Consider the following 6,000-nt stretch of genomic DNA (forward strand, 5'->3'; position numbering starts at 1 on the left):
CACAGGGATGGTAGCACCCACCATGAGCTGGGCCCTCCCCATCAATCACTAATTGAGAAAATGCCCTACAGCTGGATACTATGGGGACATTTTCTCAATTAAGGTTTATTCCTTTCAGATGACTAGCTTGTGTCAAATTGACATACAACTAGCCAGGACGTTGGTATTGATTTTTTTTTTATTCAGCAGGAAGTCCTTCTCCAAGATTGTTTAACATTTAACAATATTTGTGGAGCTCACTGAAATAAAGTTTCATTTCAATTGTAAATTGTTAAAAGTGAAATGTTTGAAACTTTCTCTTTAGATAAGATTCCTTCTCACAACAAATCTCCATGAGCTGTAGATCTGAGAGCTCAAAGTTTCAAGATCTATACACACCCATGTCATCTGTTTTTTCATACTGAATATTGTGGTTCCCTTGGCTCTTCTTTATATAAACGACAAAGGGAACGGAATGAAAAACACATTTTTCTTCTGTTATACTTAACCTTTTTGACACTTTTGTTACCAAATGTGTGAGTTTGTTTCTTTTTCCTTACACTGGTTGATTCTCCAATACCAGCTAAGTATTTTACAACTCAACCAGGGCATTATCTACCTTGCATAACCTAAGGGTTGCCGGTCCCAAAGACAGCCTCCAGCTTGAGATGCCAACCACACCTGGTGAGTTGCCAAGTCACTCCTCTTCTTGCTTACTTGATTACAACTGACATGGGTGAGAGAACTCAGGGACACATGCTCACTCGTGTCTTCTAAGGAGTATGGTGAGGAATGCAGATAAACGCTACCTGGTCAAGTAGCCTGAACACAGAGTTACCTGTGAAGACGCTGCGTGCCCCCCTCTCAGTGTCTGCCTACATCCACTCAGTGAAAACTTTTGAACTTCGACTCTGAGATTCCATGCTGGCTTCATGAGGTATCAACATGATCCCCCTTAATAGTCAGACACTCTCCTCTTCCTGGAGAAGGGGCTCCGTGGGGGTAGGGTGGGAGGGGACTGAAAATTCCAAACTGCCAATCATGATTGCTCTTTCTAGGCCAGCCCCTACCCGAAACTGTCCAGGACTCACAGACAGCGACTCATCAGAACAAGAGAAATCCCTGTCATTGAGGAAATGAAGTTTGAGTCAGGAACCATGGCTAAAGACCAAATAGCAAAATAAAAAATCTGCTCACCACTGAAGATTAGAGAATAACGAGGATTTTAGGACCTGGGTGATTAAAAACTGGGGGAAAATTAAATTATATCTTATATTATATTGCAATATTGTACTGTTTGATTCTAAAACCCGTAGATTTTGTCTATCTTCCTCAGAAGTGCTTGTCAATGCAACAATTAGGATATAGAACTTAGGCTAGTATTAGTAAACTTACTTCTTCTAGGAACTGAAAGTCTTACTCATATTTGAAAAAAATTAAAGATAAAGTTATATGTAAATCTATAATATAACACACAAACCATATAATCTTCATCAATTATTTATGAAGAATAATGCTAATCTTAGACAGCAAGAGTTGATTATCTGCTATGACATTTTGAGTAAAGGTCTCATATTCCTTCAGGAAAGGAAATATACTTTTTACCTTATTCATCTGCATATTTCAAAAGCATAAGAGATATGTCTATTCTCTTGACTTGGCACTTGTCAGCATTTACACATACATACATGCACTTACACAAACACACACAATGTGAAATTTTGCAGACTTTGAACAGCACTGATTATACCTACAAACAAATACCGGCTTTATCTTTTTCAGCTCTTGACTTTGGTTTGAGAGATTGGTGCTGTTGAGGATTCTGAATGACTCTTAAAAAACAAAACATGGCACTACATATTTTTTTGCTAAATTATTTTAGTCCAACTTTCCCAGATTGTTAAGAACCCAGTGTTGCCTCTAGTCTACGTTGCCAAAAGTTTGGAAATGTCAGCCTAGACACAGGAGTAAGTAGCCACGAATTGCTTTTGTAGAATACCCTTTAATTTTGATATGGAGAGATATGAGTGTAGATAAGGACACCCGAAGAAGAGATATTTTGGACTGTGGGGCCATCATTATGCAGATAATAATCTGCTTCATTCAGGCATACATCTCTCTTTCTCTCTCCTTTAGCCCAGATGGTAAAATGACTCATCTCTTCCACTGGCCAGCAAGACAAGTGAGAGAGAGAGAAGAGGGGCTGTTCCAAAGCAGATAAGAAGGACGATGTCTCAGAAGCGAGGGGAAAATATTTCTAGGCAGTGATGACGGTACATTGCTGGGACTTGTTAATACTCTGCATTCCTTTTCCCAGTCACAGCTTGGGTTTCACATTGCCTCCAGGATTCCTGAGGCGTAGATTTGACCAGGAACCCTTTTTATCTTCGTGGTGTGTATTTAGGTTGTAAATATTTTTAACCTTCAAATGACTTGCTTTAGTAATGCCTCCGAGAGAAGCCTAAAGATCACCCTTTGAGTGCATTGCTTTTTTTTTTTTTTTTGGTACTTTCCTGAACAATCACCTTAGCGATTTTATGTGGAGTGCATTTTAGTTAAGGACTCTGCGTGGTTGAATACATAATTCCTTCATGGAAGAACAGGGGAAAAGCGTCTCCTGGGTAGGGAGAACAAAGAGAGAAAATTATTTCGATCTGGCAGTTGCACAGGAAAGGAGTGGGGTAAGGAGCCTTTTGTGTGTGCCTGTTTTGCAGTTGTCATTATGCAAGGTTATACAGCAACTGTGTGCAGGGGCTCATAGAGGTGAAGGCACAGAAAGTCCCTCTCTTCCCCCAGCACTGGGGACTGAACCCAGGCCCTTGTGCACGCTAGACAAAACCTATCACTGAACCATAGGTACATTCCAGCCCCTGTCACAGACAACCTTAAATCTTTACATTGTCCCCCAAAGATCTGAAGAAGCCACTGGTTTCTAGTAAACCAGACTAGTCTGCTACTAACCAGAAGTTGAATTTCTAATACAAGAAAGAGAGTAGAAATAAATAGGTAAGATTTGTGGCATAAATATACCTCTAAAATTAACTTCTGGTTCCATTTGCTAATGAAGTCATTACTCGAGGCTTCCAAAATAATTCTAGCTCTGGTATTCCTTATCCTGAACCATTTGCTAGCTGGCCATTCCTCTGACACTGACTCAGACTCTTTCTCCTGGCTATTTGGACAATTCTCTACCATGGAATCTGCTCTCCTTTCTTGTTGCTGTCCTATAAAGGCTATTTACAGGTTCCACACTTGTTGAAATAGGAGCGGCCGGGGCTGCGTCCCCAGTACCCCAGGCGCCTGGCTAGCTTATGCCCGAAATAACAACACACAAACTATATTCATTTAAACACTGCTTGGCCCATTTCTATCTAGCCTCTTCTAGGCTAATTCTAACATATTCATTTAGCCCATTTCTTATCATCTATGTAGCACCGCTAGGTGCACTTACCGGGAAGATTCTAGCCTACGTCCATCCTGGGTTGGAGCTTCATCACGTATGCCCAGGAGAGCGAAGCAGGGCCTCTGCTCCGGAGAGCAGAGCTGTCTGAGCTCACTTCCTCTTCCTCCCCGCATCCTGTTCTGTTTACTCCTCCCACCTATGTTTTAACCTATCAGGGCCAAGGAGTTTCTTTATTGCTTAACCAATGAAAGCAACAGGTTGATATATGACACTTCCACATCACACACTAGCAAAACTAAATTTGTTTCTAAAGTATACGCTTCATTAGGATTCTATTACAAGTTAGTTGATATTGCTTCCGTTACCCAACATATCTTTATCTGGCCCAGTGGGGAATCCCATTGCTTTATGTTTATGATACATTTCCCCTTTTCACAATAAGACTTCGGTTTTCCATTGATGAAGAACCTCTTGCTATGGCCAACTGTCTTGTGTGGATTCTTCAGTTAACTTGCTTATCGTATCGCTGGCTGAGAAACGCACACACCACTCAGTGTGAATTAGTGTGCTTCTCTTTTTCTCCCTGGAGTTTCAATATTGAACAGCATAAGAACCAAGCACTTTTGGAACCGATTCATCAAGACAGTGGGGCTTGTTAAAAGAGATTGACAATTATCTCTTGCTTTCTAGGTAATTATAAGACAATCATAATCTATTTGCTTCTTAGAAATAGAGTCACCTTTATAGTTCCCAGGAAGAGTGTAACCCCACTGACACTTTGATATTCCACAGCATCAGCATCTTAAGGTATTCTATCCTGTGAAAAGACACTATCACCATGACAACTCTTAAAGGAAAACATTGAGCTGAGGGGGCTTGCTTGCAGTTTCAAAGGTTCAGTCCATTATCATCATGGTGGGTAGCATGGTGGCACACAGGTACACGTGGTGCTGGAGGAATAACTGAGATTCCTGCATCTTCTTACATCAACAGGAAGTCAACTGACAGTCACACTGAGGGAAGCTTGAGCAAAAGAAACCTCGAAGCCCGGAGCCCCAGTGACACACGTCCTCCAACAAAGCCATCCCTACTCCATCGAAACCACAGTTCCTAACAGTGCCACTCCCTATGAGATTTGGGGGACCAATTACATTCAAACTACCATGAAGATGGACACTAAAAGAAAAAAATCACACACTAGCTCAGAATTTAGTATAATACAGGGTTATTTGTTTAGGGGTAGACTCACAGATTACAGTCCTCTGCACAAACAGGGAACAGGAACCTAATCGCGCAGACAGAAGGGGGGGTTGCACGCTTTACATTGGCATTTATAGTATAAGAGGCCACTCCCAAGTGGGCTGTAACTTAAAGGCTACTAGCTGTAGGATTTCTACAGCACCACCACAGGCATCTAGTTTAGATTTCTGACCTGCAAAACTTTGAGCCAGAGCTAGGAATGTAGCCTAGTGGAAGAGTGTGTGCCTAGCGTGCATGAGTCTCTGGATTCAATTCTCCAAATCACAAATAAGCTTTGGAAAATAATCAAGGAATATCGTTCCAAGCCACTAAGTTTGTGACAATTTATTAAGGCCTCAACAAATAAATAATACAGTTTCATAAAATATGATTGTATAAATCCTATGCATCCTTCAAAGCAAGTGCCACCTCTTCACAAAGGCTTTCATCTTTAATTATTATTATTTATTTTTAAGATCTTTTCCTTTATTTTTATTTATGTACCCCCCCCATCGTGTGTGTGCATGTGTGAATATATGTTGTGTGTGTGGTTAAGGAGGCCAAAAGAGGAAACTGGATGTCCTTGGATCTAGCGTTGCAGGTATCAATGGTCCATCCAATATGGACACTCAGACTTGAACTTTAGTCCCCTGGAAGAGCAACATCTTAGTGCCCCCATCTTTATTTTCAAATCATAAATGTTGGAAATGTTTATGAGCATTAAGAAAAATTTACTGTGACTTTGTTTCCTCCTAGTTTTGTTAACTTTGTGATATTTTTAAGAATAAAAACTTTTTAAATCACTTTTGTTAAATTTGTGATATTTTTCAGTATTTTAAACTAATTAAACTAACTGATATTAACTTAAATACAATTTTCTTGATGTTGATGTCTTTCCAAATCACCATAGATATGTCTCTTAACCTGAATTATTACAATTCAATTATTTATATTAAATAAAATATAATTTTCTTTTCTTTCTTTTTTTTTTTTTTTGAGCAAGGTTTATCTGTAGCTTTGGAGCCTGTCCTGGAACTAACTCTTGTAGACCAGGCTGGCCTCAAATTCACAAGATCCACCTGCCTTTGCTTCCTGCTGGGATTAAAGGTGTGCGCCACTACTGTCTGGCTAAAGTATAATTTTCATTCCCACATTTCAGACATATAAATATATTTAATTCACACACACACATATAAATATATATACATTTATAGTTTTATATAAATCATCCAACTTAATTTAATTCACTGTAAGTTGTTTTTTTAAATTTTATCTGTATGAAATATGTAAATCTAATGTAGTCTAATTTTAAGATATAGAAGTGGATAAGCTAAAAAGCTTCAAAACAGAGTAATTTTAAACTGATTAAAAGTGTCCTC

This window comes from Alexandromys fortis, unplaced genomic scaffold, assembly GCF_014885135.2.
Source record: "Alexandromys fortis isolate MF-2015 unplaced genomic scaffold, M_Fortis_MF-2015_v1.1 scaffold_61, whole genome shotgun sequence".
NCBI classification, from domain to species: Eukaryota; Metazoa; Chordata; class Mammalia; order Rodentia; family Cricetidae; genus Alexandromys; species Alexandromys fortis.